Genomic DNA, 14102 nt, shown 5'->3' with positions numbered 1-14102 from the left:
AAACACAGATATGGCAGATCAGGAAGGAAATAAAATCACAGAAGAGATCCTGTTAAACAAGAAAACACCAGTGCACGTTAAATAGGCTAAGCGTCCTTGATGAACCATTAAAAAAATAAATGTGCACTGTGAATGATACACACAAACAAAAACAAACTTCAGAAGCAGTGTAAATGCAACCTCAGAGAGAGAGAGAGAGAGAGAGAGAGAGAGAGAGAGAGAGAGAGAGGGAGGGTGAGAAAAGAAAGACAGATTAAACACCGTTTGACACAAGACTCAGAGAAAGGTGTTAAAATAAACAGTGAGAAAATACCAGAGAAAGTGACAATAAACTGCAGCAGGAAGTGTGTGTGTGTGAGTGTGTGTATGTAGTTGTGTGTAGGTGTGCATTTGTCTACTTTAGAAGGTTGTAACTGAGACTATTTCACACCAAGTCCAATTTAATTAATTATTGTTATTTAATTAATTTAATTATTATTTTTTTAATGTAGTGATTTTAAACACAAACACGGACTGCGTTCACATTGCGGGGTGAATTCGATCTGTTTAAATTTGATTGTTAGATTGAGTGCACAGAGTAGTAGCTACAAGCATCCAAATCTGAACTGTGAGATCAGTGGAGTGTGTTATTTGTCACTACACAGATCTGTGGACAGAATACCTGCCCCTGGATTTACAATAATCACATAAAGAGTCACATATTCAGATCAGATAATAATCAGATTTGAAACCAGCACAAAATGTGTTTCATGTATAATCTGATATAAACTTTCTACTGATAAACACTATATCTGACACCATCTGATATATACTTACTGATCGAGTCTAATGTAATGTGATATATTCAGAAACAGTCTGATCTCACCTATGGATTTACCAGTCAGATCACATTTGATATAGATTTACAAATAAAGTCTGTATCAAGTCTGATAAAGTCATATAGTGTAATATATTCTGTCTGATATAGATTTACTTATACATTATGGCTGAAAGTCTGGTCAAATCTAATACAGTTTAATCAGACACTTTCTGAAACAGATTTGCTAATAAAGTCTGATATTGCCGGATGTAGCCTGATTTAAACTAACTGAAAAATCTGACTGATAATGTCTGATCTGGCCTGGTACAATCTGATACTTTGTGATCTAGTCTTATCTAATTTGATACTGTCTGGTCTAGTTTGATACAATTTGATCTAGTTTTATACAGTTTGATGTAGTATAACAGTCTGATCTAGCCCCATGCAGTCTGATTTCATCCAGTAATGTCTGAAATACGAATTAAATTCAATTTCATTACAAAATCAGTCTCAATTGATCTGATCAGTCTAATACAGATTTATCAATAGAGTCTGATCTAGTCTTGTGCAGTATGACTGATAAAGTCCTGGAGAAAGCCCCAGTCATGCTCAATAACTAATTCATGGAGCATTTCTGCATCAAACTCTCACAAATCCGATTAATTAGTCCGGGCTTTAGTCCAACGCATCTCTGTGGAAAATAAAAAGCTTAAAAATTACCTTCGGGGAAGTGATTAGATTCAGAAACAATAAATCAATCATAGAATGAAATGAAGCTTGAGTGTTGAATCTGCAGACATGCGGCATGCAGGAGAATGAGAATGAACACACAAACACACACACACACAGATTTAATCTTCCTCCACACTGACTGTATGATTGATACTTTATCCTCTGAGTGAGTTCAGAATGTGTACATTTTGAGGCAGAAGCTACAGCTGTGTGTAAAAAGCATGTTAACAAAAATAATAGGAAAAATATTATAATATTAAACACATTTTACACACAATATATTTTCCCTGTGTTTATAGCTGAGTGTTTGTGGTGTTGTTTTTGGTGTTTGTTTTTTAAAATTGACTATAAAATCTGGATTTTATAAGTTTTTATCCAGTTCATTCTGCTATTTTCATTAATTAAAAAAAATATTTTTACTCAGTGTGTTGCACCATTTACTTGATATTGTTCTTCATTCATTCATTCATTAATTCATTGTCTGTAACCCTTATCCAGTTCAGGGTCGAGGTGGGTCCAGAGCCTACCTGGAATCATTGGGCGCAAGGCGCGAATACACCCTGGAGGGGGTGCCACTCCTTCACAGGGCAACACAGACATACACTCACACCTACAGACACTTTTGAGTCACCAATCCACCTACCAACGTGTGTTTTTGGACTGTGGGAGGAAACCGGACCACCCGGAGGAAACCCACGCAGACACAGGAAGAACACACCACACTCCTCACAGACAGTCACCTGGAGGAAACCCACGCAGACACAGGGAGAACACACCACACTCCTCACAGACAGTTACCCGGAGGAAACCCACGCAGACACAGAGAGAACACACCACACTCCTCACAGACAGTCACCCGGAGGAAACCCACGCAGACACAGAGAGAACACACCACACTCCTCACAGACAGTCACCCGGAGGAAACCCATGCAGACACAGAGAGAACACACCACACTCCTCACAGACAGTCACCCGGAGGAAACCCACGCAGACACAGAGAGAACACACCACACTCCTCACAGACAGTTACCCGGAGGAAACCCACGCAGACACAGGGAGAACACACCACACTCCTCACAGACAGTCACCCGGAGGAAACCCACGCAGACACAGGTAGAACATACCACACTCCTCAAAGACAGTCACCCGGAGGAAACCCACGCAGACACGGGGAGAACACACCACACTCCTCACAGTCACCCGGGAATCGAACCCACAACCTCCAGGCCTCTGGAGCTGTGTGACTCCGACACTACCTGCTGCACCACCGTGCCGATATTGTTCTTACTAATTCTCATTCTCCTGTTTTTCCTTCCCAGGGTTCCCAAATGTTATAAAAACAAAAAGATCAGATCTGTGAATTAAGGTTCCACTACATTAAAAAATCAGTATGAATTTGGTTCTAAATATCAGTTTTCTGTGTGAACAGACACTCAGCGCTCTGTCGAGTACAAACGGATGCTAACGGGCTGTAATTAGATGTAAATAAGGAGTGTGTGTATGTGTTCGGTGTGAGTGTGTGTATTTGTGTGGACAGAAGATTCTCTGTGTGAAGCTGGATTAACTGGAGCTCCATGCTGATGACCCAAATGTTTTACAGCACTCTCCAGCTCACAGTAAATATACGGACACGGTGGGGCCGGGGTGGAGGTGGGCAGGTCACGAAAGGCCTTGACCTTCTGCTGTCCAAAAACTTTCTCCCAGAGCTTTCTCTGTAACACATACTTTAAAAAAGTGAGGGATATAGATAAGTAAACGTGTCTGTATATAGACAGAGATATAAAAATAAATAAAATTAGTATTAGTATTAATTAAATGTAGCGTTACTCTAGCTTTGTAACAAGAACACTATATTGAACTAATACTAATACTAAACTACTACAAAACCAGTATCACTTTAATGGAATGTTCTTGTCGCACTCAGTGCAGTTGATTTTTAGCTTCAGTTTCTTTCAGCTAATCCCCTCACTCTGTTAATCTGTGTGATACTGGGTCTACGGTTCCTGCATAGGTGAACTACAGTTTTCAGAAAAAACAGAGATAAAATCTACAGCAAAAAACACCTCAGAGGTCCGGCTCCATGGCATTAGAAGCCGCTCCTGGCACAGAGTTAGCATTATTGCTAGCTAGCTTTAGCCGACCTTCTGCTCTGTGGGAGGAGCTGCCAGTTTGGCTGCTCCTCAGATTTGAGCATCTCAACGGGAGTCAGGAGTGAAAAAGACTCGGAACTGAGGTCCTAGACGTGTCAAAACGAAGCTCTGTTGGGAATAAAACACAACACTTTCCACTCCATATCATCCTTACGAGACTGTGAGCTAACGGGGGCCATTCCTGTACTCCAATTTTGCTAAGAGGCCCAGGTTTATAAATAAATACAGCGCAATGAGAACAAGATACAAGGGTCCTAAATTCTCAGGCTCTCAGGGTCTTATGTATTTCCTTAGGAGAAAAAGAATGAGACAAAAAAGAAATGAAAAGAAAGACACTCTGGGAATGTAGATAATTTATTTCCTAAACTAACATTAAATAAATATAGAACATTATCAAATGGGCCAAATTTCTAATTCGTTGTCTGTAACAGCTTATCATGTTCAGGGTTGTGGTGGGTCTGGAACCCATCTGGAATCACTGGGCACACTAGAGGGAATGCCAGTCCTACACAGGGTGACACACACACATTCACTCACACACTCACACTTATGGACCTTGAGCAGCTAATCAGGTTACCAATGTGTGTTTTTGGACCATGGGAGGAAACCGGGGCACCTGGAGGAAACCCATGCAGACACAGAAAGAACACACCACACTCCTCACAGACAGTCACCCGGAGGAAACCCACGCAGACACAGGGAGAACACACCACACTCCTCACAGACAGTCACCCGGAGGAAACCCATGCGGACACAGAGAGAACACACCACACTCCTCACAGACAGTCACTTGGAACAGGGCTCAAACACACAACCCCAGGCCCCTGGAGCTGTTGTGCCACTGTGCCACCCTGGGCTAAATTAGCAACAGACAAAACTCTAAAACCTCTAGATGAATCTTACAGGTTTATCCATACTAACATGTTTACATGCAGTATATTCAACAGAATTTGACTCCTGAACCATTTAAGGTGGAATGACTCATACAAATACAATTAACAATGCTAATAAAAGCTTTATTAAAACGCTTTGCCAAACTATCACTTTATATGTGCAGAATGAATGAATGAATGAATGAGTGAATGAACACAGTGAAAGAAGGGTTTCCCAAACTATGGGATGACGTTATCTCTTTTTCAGAAATCACTCAGTGACTGTGATGAAGTGTTAAAGAACTGGAGGTTGGAGCACAGTCATAACACACACTAAAACACACACACTGACACCATGTGTACGTGAGGTGGGGAGAGTGTCCTAAAGTCATTTCATGTGGTAAAATACTAACTAACATAAAAGTAAAAGTAGCTTGAGTAAAACAAAATAAAAAAGTGCAGTAAAAGTCTGTGGAGAGGGGAGCGCCCTCAGAACATCCGGCATCTCTCAGCACAAGTGTGTTCTTCTCTTTCTGGAGCTTTCTCCTCTGAAATAAAAATCTCCCCCGGAGTCAGTGGTACCACCCCGCGAAAACACCCACGATCGTGCCACACACAGGGTCGATAAGCGTAGTCGAGACCGATGAGTGGGTGAAGATAGATTCCTTTACTTGTTGTAGATACCCTTAAGTAGAAGTGCCAGGAAATATAAAGAAATCTAGATCTAATCTGTGTGATATTTAAGTAAATGCAGCTAGTCCCTACCCACCCCTGCATGTGAAAGACAAGAGTTTATTACAGGATACGAAACAAAAAACAACAACTCCCACAAGGAGAGAGTGAACCACCAAAAAGTGAGACAAGCAACAGCAGATATTCCACCGTTCTCCACTGAGTATTGATAAACATATAGGAATAACTAATGTCTGATCTTGTATTGAACATTAAGTCCCTCTCATGCCCATATAAGGAGTTCCAGGTCTGAGACGGATTTCTCTGTGACAGAAATGACGTTATTGTTTGTAAATCTACGCCATTGTGTCCTAGAGAAAAGAACACGCGATTGGCTCTGTGTTCATTTCCGCACCGAACCCCATTGCTCTGAATTAGCGGCTAATTAGTAAGTTCAGTCAAAATAATGCTACATGCTAACGCTAACACTTGCGCACACTGAAATGACGTCTCGCTAAAAGATAGTCGACCGTTAAAACTCCAAAACTGTTAAAAAACCAACAGCAGCTTCTCAAACTGCAGTCAAACTCTGACTTTTACAAAAAAAAAAGTGTGTGAAACTGAAGACGAGAAGTTTAAAGTTTCAGAGAGATCAGAGGGGCTGCGTGGGCGTGTGTGAGAGAGAATTCCGCATGAGAGTGTGTGTGTGTGTGTGAGTACCTGGGGTGTGAGGTTTGTGGTGTGATCTTGGTCAGTTTACAGGTGAAGCACACCTGCATTCTCTGCTGGAGTTTCACACACACATGCTCTCTCACACACTCACACATGCACATGCACACACACTCATACGTGCACATGCACCCACACTTACACACACTTGTGAGATCTTACGCGTATAAAATGTAGGTATTTTATTTTGTTAGTCTGCATTTTGCTGCTAGATCCTTCCAACACTGTTTAAGCTGTAAAGAGGTGGTAACACACACAACATAAACAAGTAAATAATAAACAAGTAAATGATAAGCAAAGACATCAATTCTGCTGCTTCACTGTTTCTAAATCACTGCTCTTTTTTCATAAAGTCTATGGATGAAAGTGAGACTTTCATTTGACGTTTGATCCTGGCATTTATCGTCACTGAAACACACACACACACACACAGAGCGCCCACAAAATCTCAATTACACACACTTGCCTACACTTTCATATTTCACACACACTCACACATTCTCCACACACTCAAATTATCATCTTATCATCATTAGAATATGTAAATCTTTAGAGATTATGGTATTATTATAAATGATTGCACATTATGTAGATGTATATAAAGCATGTATATGTTCGTATAGGAATATATAAATGTGGAGTATATCAAAGCAGAATGTAATATGTTGCTAATATGTAAATATGTTAATTTAGATATGAATATGCAAGATAGATGTAAATGTTTTGTGTGCATTTAAATATAAACACAAGCAAAAATAATAAGATACACTTTTTATATAATAAAAGCATATACATAAAATAAAAGCATAAAATTAATGTTGTTAATATGATGTAAATATTAGTTCATTTAAATATGTAGTAAATGTAGAATGTGTACGTTTGTGAATTTAAGATAATAATTTGTAGACGTTATGTATATATTTTATATCATATTTAAATGTAAAATATGATAAAGGAAATGTATGTAAATGCAGAGCATATACATTTGCCTTATAAATATAAATAAAAAAATTATATATATAAATAGTTTACATGGTGTGTGCGCATACATTATGCAAATGATCTGTATATTTATAAACATGAAGTATGTAAATGTTTTGCCTTTAGATATCGATATACTACGTTGTAAACACTTGACTGAAATGACTGAGGTGACTTTACACGGTGTGTTTCATTGCAACAGAAACGAAGTGTGAAATGTGTGTCGCTCTGGAGTAGCTGCACATGAGCTTAAAATAAGCACGCTCAAGGCCAAGTGTGGCCTAGAGGGGTATTAACACCCCACCCCCGTTTGTGTATGTAAATGTAGAATATGTAAAGAAGCAGTAGCTTGTGTCTGATCATTAAAGGTGTCATAGGGTAAATAAATGTGTGTGTTTGCGAGTGATTGTTATTGTTTGGACATGTGTTTGCTGTGTTAATGAGTCGTGGTCATTAATGTGGTCAGCAGGGGACCGAAAGAACCTGGACGGCGTCGAGGCTTCAGCGACTCGGCTGATTATCCGCTCTGACAACAATATGGTAACACTTCCCTTCATCTACTCAGCCAAGGTCACACACACACACACACACACACTACAGCACCTTAACACACACATATAACAGTTTCCGTAAACAAGTAAACACTGCTCATAAACAACAGAGTGCACGTTTATTTGTTTTTTTTTACAGTTTGAAATAAATACAGAAAATGTATGTTTTTATTGTGTAAATTAAGGAGAAGTAAATTTTGGATTTAAAAGATTAAAATGTTATTTTTAATTGTATTTTTGTTTTCAAAGTACAATAACGCTTTAGATACAATGTATAAAATAAAGTATATACTTGTCAATCAAATGGTACCAGTATGATTTTGTGATTTTGTGTAAAATTAACCGTTTTTTTGTTTGTGTTTAATGTAAATTTATGCTTTAGTCTTTTTGAAACCAGGCTTTTTTTTCTGTTTTCAGTTTTAGTTTATGTATTTTTCCTTTCATATGATGAACGTGTTATGCATCTGTTAAAGTGGTGTGTTAAGGGTGTGTGTGTGTGTGTGTGTGTGTGTGTGTGTGTGTGTGTGTATATAAGGATGGTGTTTGTGGTCAGAAGCAAAGTGTGTGAGTGTGAAATGCTGCAGGATTTCCCGCTCACTCACACACACACACACACACACACACACACACACTCACACACACACACTCACACACATGCTCTTTGATGCTTACAATTCTGCTCATTTTCCATCACTTAAAACACTCCAAAAGCTGAGTGCAGGTCCACCATGGCGGCTCCGGCAGGTCACTCATTCAGAGCCTCCTCGGTGTGTGACGGTGTTACAGAGCTCTGAACGGAGAGAGAGACTCATCTGGGAAGAGTTCGAGAGAAACAGAGGGAAATCCTGAGCTGAGAAACTGAAGTGTCAGGACTCCTTTGACCGTTTGTGAATTTTAATTTAAGATCACTGTTTTAAACCCAGCCCTTACACAACTGACATTAGAGAAACGTTCCAGATATTTTATTAGAAGAGGCCAGATCTTCAGAGGAGTGACCAGAGGACTTCAGAGGACTGACCAGGACTTCAGAGGAGTGACCAGGACTTCAGAGGAGTGACTAGGACTTCAGAGGAGTGACCAGGACTTCAGAGGACTGACCAGAAGATTTCAGAGGAGTGACCAGGACTTCAGAGGAGTTACCAGAAATTTCAAAGGAGTGACCAGGACTTCAGTGGACTGACAAGGACTTCAGAGGAGTGACTAGGACTTCAGAGGACTGACCAGAAGCTTTCAGAGAAGTGACCAGGACTTCAGACGAGTGACTAGGACTTCAGAGGAGTGACTAGGACTTCAGAGGCCTGACCGGAAAATTTCAGAGGAGTGACCAGGACTTCAGAGGACTGACCAGAAGCTTTCAGAGAAGTGACCAGGACTTCAGAGGAGTGACTAGGACTTCAGAGGAGTGACTAGGACTTCAGAGGCCTGACCGGAAAATTTCAGAGGAGTGACCAGGACTTCAGAGGACAGACCAGAAGGTTTCAGAGGAGTGACCAGGACTTCCAAGACTTCAAAAAAGTGACCAAGAAATCAGGGGTGTGACCAGGACTTCAGAAGAGTGATCAAGACTTCAGGGGAGTGAGCAGAAGATATCAAAGCAGTGACCAGGACTTTAGAGTATTGACCAGAAGCCTTCAGAGGAGTGACCAGGACTTCCAAGACTTCAAAAGAGTGACCAAGAAATCAGGGGAGTGACCAGAGGACTATAGAGGAGTGACAATGGCTTCAGAGGAGTGACCAGGACTTCAGAAAATTGAACAAGAGTTCACAGCTTCAATCAAAAACTTCAGAGGGGTGAACAGGACTTTAATGGAGTGACCAGGATTTCAGAGGAACGACCAGACCTTCCAAGACGTCAGGGGAGTGACCACAGGACTATAGATTATTGACAAAGACTTCAGAGGAGTGACCAGAAAACCTTTGGGAGTGACCAGGACTTCAGGGGAGTGACCAAGGCTTTAGAATACTGACCAAGACCTAAGAGGAGTGACCAGGACGTCCAAAGTGCTGTTCTGAAGGCTTTACACTAAAAGTCTGAACACGACTGTGAGGAATTGATAGCGTTCAACCACTCAATCATCAGTGAGGTCAGGTGCTGATGTTGGAGGATTAGTTCTGGATCACAGGCACCAATCCAACTCCTCCTAGAGACTGCTCCACATTCACTGCTTTATCCTGGCTCATGTGCGGCTGCTCCAGAGCTTCATTTTCTGCAGAGAACGTCCACAGCCGCTGAACTCAAACTTCTGGACACGCGGATCGTTTGAATGGTAAGCCCTATAGGAAATTAAGTGGGTACAACTCTCTGGGTGAGACCAATGAGGCGCGTTTTTACACAATGTGGGTGTGTCCTCTGGTCCGTAGCTCCGCCCCCTCCCTGTGTAGGCTTTAGCGCTTGTCTCACAGTCAGAGCTGAGATCTGAGGATGAACACACACTTCTGTGCAGGAGCTGGCGCTCACACACGCTCAGGTAAGACTCACCTGCACGAGCACGAGCACACACCTGAACGCACGCGCGCGCGCGCGATGAATTACTATATTAACAACAAGGACAACAACACTTACACCGTATCTGTGTGTGTCAGAGCTCAGTACTCGACAGGACAGGTTCGTTAACACTTTGAGCGTCTTTAAACGTTCTCCAGTGAAGGCAAGGGTTCTGTATGGAACCATAAATATTCAAATACCTCTCTGTATGTATACAATATTTCTATCTGTGATGAGAAACCTAGGGTTATACAGAACCTCTTTTAAAATGGTTCTGTATGGCACTAGACCGGATTCTAATATCGACACACGTTGAAAAATTGCTCTTTAACTGGTATTGAAGGGTTCTACAGTTTATAGAACCATGAAAATCCAAGAACACTGAGTATCTTCATTGTTCTACACACCTGGTGCTTGTTCGTGATGAAAATAAAATGGGGTTTTCTTAGGAATCTTATTTAAATAGTTCTGTATGAAAGGGTCCATACTTTAATTATCCCTCAGGGTTTCTGTACAGAACCCGGAACCTCGGTTCTTTGTCTGGTTCAGTGGTTTTTATCTGATTGGAAGCAACCGTGTTCTTTAGAGAACCTGTTTAATGAGACTCAGTATATAAATGTCCGCAGTCTAAATGGTTCTTTAAGGGTTTTCCAGTGAATGCAGGGGTTCCTTACAGAGCCACAAACTCTCAAAGGACCACTTGAACGTACATGTTCTTCTCTATGATGGAAACATATGATGGGTTCTTCAGTCATAGAACTAGAAAAAAACAGGTTCTTCAGGTGGCCTTAATAAGGGCAGTGGTTTTATACAGAACCAGGAACCTTATGGGAAGGTGGGCCTTTGTCTGGTGAAATGGTTCTTTATCTGTGTTGGGAAACCAAAGGTGGATTTTTTTTTACGGAGGTGTACATTTCCTGCGTTAAAATAATGTGTGATTCTTTAGAACAGGCAATGGTTCCAAGCATCTACAACCACCATCAGCTCTGTGGAGAACCAGCTGAACGCGGTGAAAAAGCTAAAAAAAAAAAAACAACAAAAAAACGGAAGACTTTTTTTTTCAGGAGAAGAAAGAAACGCTCCTAAGTTTGAATGGAAGTGTACGTAGCAGGGGTTTTAATCCGCATTTTTGGTGCATTTTTATTGGTCCCTCCTGACGTCTGAACACAGTGGACAGGGCAGCCGAGGCTATCACATGACGTCAAAAAAAAAAAAAAAAAAAAAAAAAAAAAAAATACAAAAAAGGTTTTTCACTTATTCCAGCTCTGAAGCGTATAACCCGCGTCCAGAGTTTCCTTTAAAGAACCTCCACATGACGTCAGGGCCATGGATCAGAGGAGCTCGAGACCTGCGGATTTAATATAAATATAACCATCAGTGAGACCACGGCTAATTGTTAACTGATAATAAATAATATAAATATTCGCGTGATTTTCAATCAAATAAACACGCGTCTATCATGAACAAATTATAAAAAACGTAGGCATTATTAATATTCTCACAAATGTATAAACGTGCTTTTACGTTTCGCGCGCATTAAAACGTTTATAAAATAAGAGTGTGTTTCTTACAAAATAAATCACGCGCTTAATTTACCATAAAATTATATTTATAAAAATTGTAAAATAATTATTATTACTAACAAATAATAATGTTATTTTAATATTATTATTATTTAATTATTTATCAAACAATGGTTTACTGTATTTAAAATGTAAATAGAGATTTTATTATGTAATAACTGTAAATAAGGCACGCGCCTCTTTTATATTTTTATTTTCTACTCCACATTAATTCTAGGATATATATTTATATATTTATACTCAAACAGTATATTTATTTTATAGTTATTATGTTAATAATATGTTACTATAAATTAATAATACTAATTAAATATTTTGAACATATTTTATATACAAATATAAAAATAGATTAATCTTACATTAAAGATTAAGGTGTTTATTTCTATTGAAATGGTCAAATTTGAAGGTTGTACGACCGTGATGTTTATTGTTTGTTTGTTTTTGATGTTTATTGTGTTCACAGTCGGATCACTGACACGCTGTGGGCGGGAAACATCCTTTTTTTGCCTGTATTCATTTTGAAAACCGAATTAAACACCAAATGCTTAATTCGTGTTTATTGTTTTTCACTGAAACGAATATTTATTACAATCTATTTCACATTAAGTGCATTCCGCTTTATTCCTGAGGGTCGTGTTATTAATGATGACTGATCACCGACTGACTGCTGATCGTAGTCGCGCGCGAGGGGCTTCGATGTGCTTTAATCATAGGTTTCTTTAATTTAAATCGGACAATAAAATAAACCCAGCGCTCTCTCTCACTTTCTCTGTCTTTTTTTTTTATTTAGTTTTACGCCCGGCCACAGATTGCTGTTGATTTATTGTTTTCTCATTTATTTGTTTCTGTATTTTACATTAAATACGAATAAAAGAAAAAATAATTAAAAGCATGAATCATATAATAAATTAAATCTGTAGTATGTCTAAAACAGTTACAACAAGCACGAGCTACAACTAATAAAAAAGGAATTATCGTTATCACGAGGGAAACCAATATAATAAAAAAAATCTTTTTTTTTTCAGCAAGTAATCTCTTTAAAAATAAAACGAATTTCCATAAAATATTTTAGTGGCCAGTCACCAGAAAGCCACGCCCCCTGATTTAAATCCAGTTGGAATTATCTATAAAAGCAGATCTGTTTCCAAATTAATTAAAAAAAATAGAAAGGCCACAGCCATAAATAATTTCACAACTAATTGAAGTATCACATAAAACCATGTCTTTGGTTTCAATTGGATTACAAAATAAATAAAATAGTCTGTAAAACCAAAGGGTGGCACGGTGGCGTAGCAGGTGGTGTCACAGTCACACAGCTCCAGGGACGGTCTGTGAGGAGTGTGGTGTGTTCTCCCTGTGTCTGCGTGGGTTTCCTCCGGGTGACTATCTGTGAGGAGCTTAGTGTGTTCTCCCTGTGTCTGCGTGGGTTTCCTCTGGGTGACTGTCTGTGAGGAGTGTGGTGTATTCTCCCTGTGTCTGCATGGGTTTCCTCCGGGTGACTGTCTGTGAGGAGCTTAGTGTGTTCTCCCTGTGTCTGCGTGGGTTTCCTCTGGGTGACTGTCTGTGAGGAGTGTGGTGTGTTCTCCCTGTGTCTGCGTGGGTTTCCTCCGGGTGACTGTCTGTGAGGAGTGTGGTGTGTTCTCCGTGTGTCTGCGTGGGTTTCCTCCGGGTGACTGTCTGTGAGGAGTGTGGTGTGTTCTCCCTGTGTCTGCGTGGGTTTCCTCCGGGTGACTGTCTGTAAGGAGCTTAGTGTGTTCTCCCTGTGTCTGCGTGGGTTTCCTCCGGGTGACTGTCTGTGAGGAGTGTGGTGTGTTCTCTATGTGTCTGCGTGGGTTTCCTCCAGGTGACTGTCTGTGAGGAGTGTGGTGTGTTCTCCCTGTGTCTGCGTGGGTTTCCTCCGGGTGACTATCTGTGAGGAGCTTAGTGTGTTCTCCCTGTGTCTGCGTGGGTTTCCTCTGGGTGACTGTCTGTGAGGAGTGTGGTGTGTTCTCCCTGTGTCTGCGTGGGTTTCCTCTGGGTGACTGTCTGTGAGGAGTGTGGTGTGTTCTCCCTGTGTCTGCGTGGGTTTCCTCCGGGTGACTGTCTGTAAGGAGCTTAGTGTGTTCTCCCTGTGTCTGCGTGGGTTTCCTCCTGGTGACTGTCTGTGAGGAGTGTGGTGTGTTCTCCCTGTGTCTGCGTGGGTTTCCTCCGGGTGACTGTCTGTGAGGAGTGTGGTGTGTTCTCCGTGTGTCTGCGTGGGTTTCCTCCGGGTGACTGTCTGTGAGGAGTGTGGTGTGTTCTCCCTGTGTCTGCGTGCGTTTCCTCCAGGTGCTCCGGTTTCCTCCCACAGGCCAAAAACACTCGTTGGTAGGTGGATTGGCAACTCAAAAGAATAATCTCTTAAACCACCCCCCCTGTTTTCAGTATAAATACTCTGATATTCCTGTCCAATAGTTTTAATTAATGTAAATACTTCAGATAACTGAAATTGATGATTGATCAGTATTGCAGATATTTAATTAAGTGAATTGTTTTTTACTCTTCCCACAGTAATGCTGTGATCTGATTG

At 40.6% G+C, this 14102-nt stretch overlaps 1 protein-coding gene across 3 annotated transcripts in view; it reads left to right on the top strand.

Annotated features, from left to right (window-relative positions):
• The first annotated feature begins 9899 nt into the window (after positions 1-9899).
• The window catches only part of eomesb (eomesodermin homolog b), a 9568-nt gene continuing 5365 nt past the window's right edge, over positions 9900-14102 (top strand). For 2 of the 3 annotated variants that reach the window (XM_066678354.1, XM_066678337.1), the window contains exons 1-2: positions 9900-9954; positions 14084-14102. The exon at positions 14084-14102 is cut by the window's right edge and continues 472 nt beyond it. The gene's annotated coding sequence lies outside the window, so the exon portion shown is untranslated. Of the gene's footprint in view, positions 9955-13766; positions 13901-14083 lie in introns of those variants that run through there. The other variant, XM_066678346.1, reaches the window with a different exon arrangement.

The sequence above is a fragment of the Hoplias malabaricus genome, chromosome 1 (assembly GCF_029633855.1).
Source record: "Hoplias malabaricus isolate fHopMal1 chromosome 1, fHopMal1.hap1, whole genome shotgun sequence".
NCBI lineage: Eukaryota > Metazoa > Chordata > Actinopteri > Characiformes > Erythrinidae > Hoplias > Hoplias malabaricus.
This window is presented reverse-complemented; position numbering and strand designations above follow the sequence as displayed.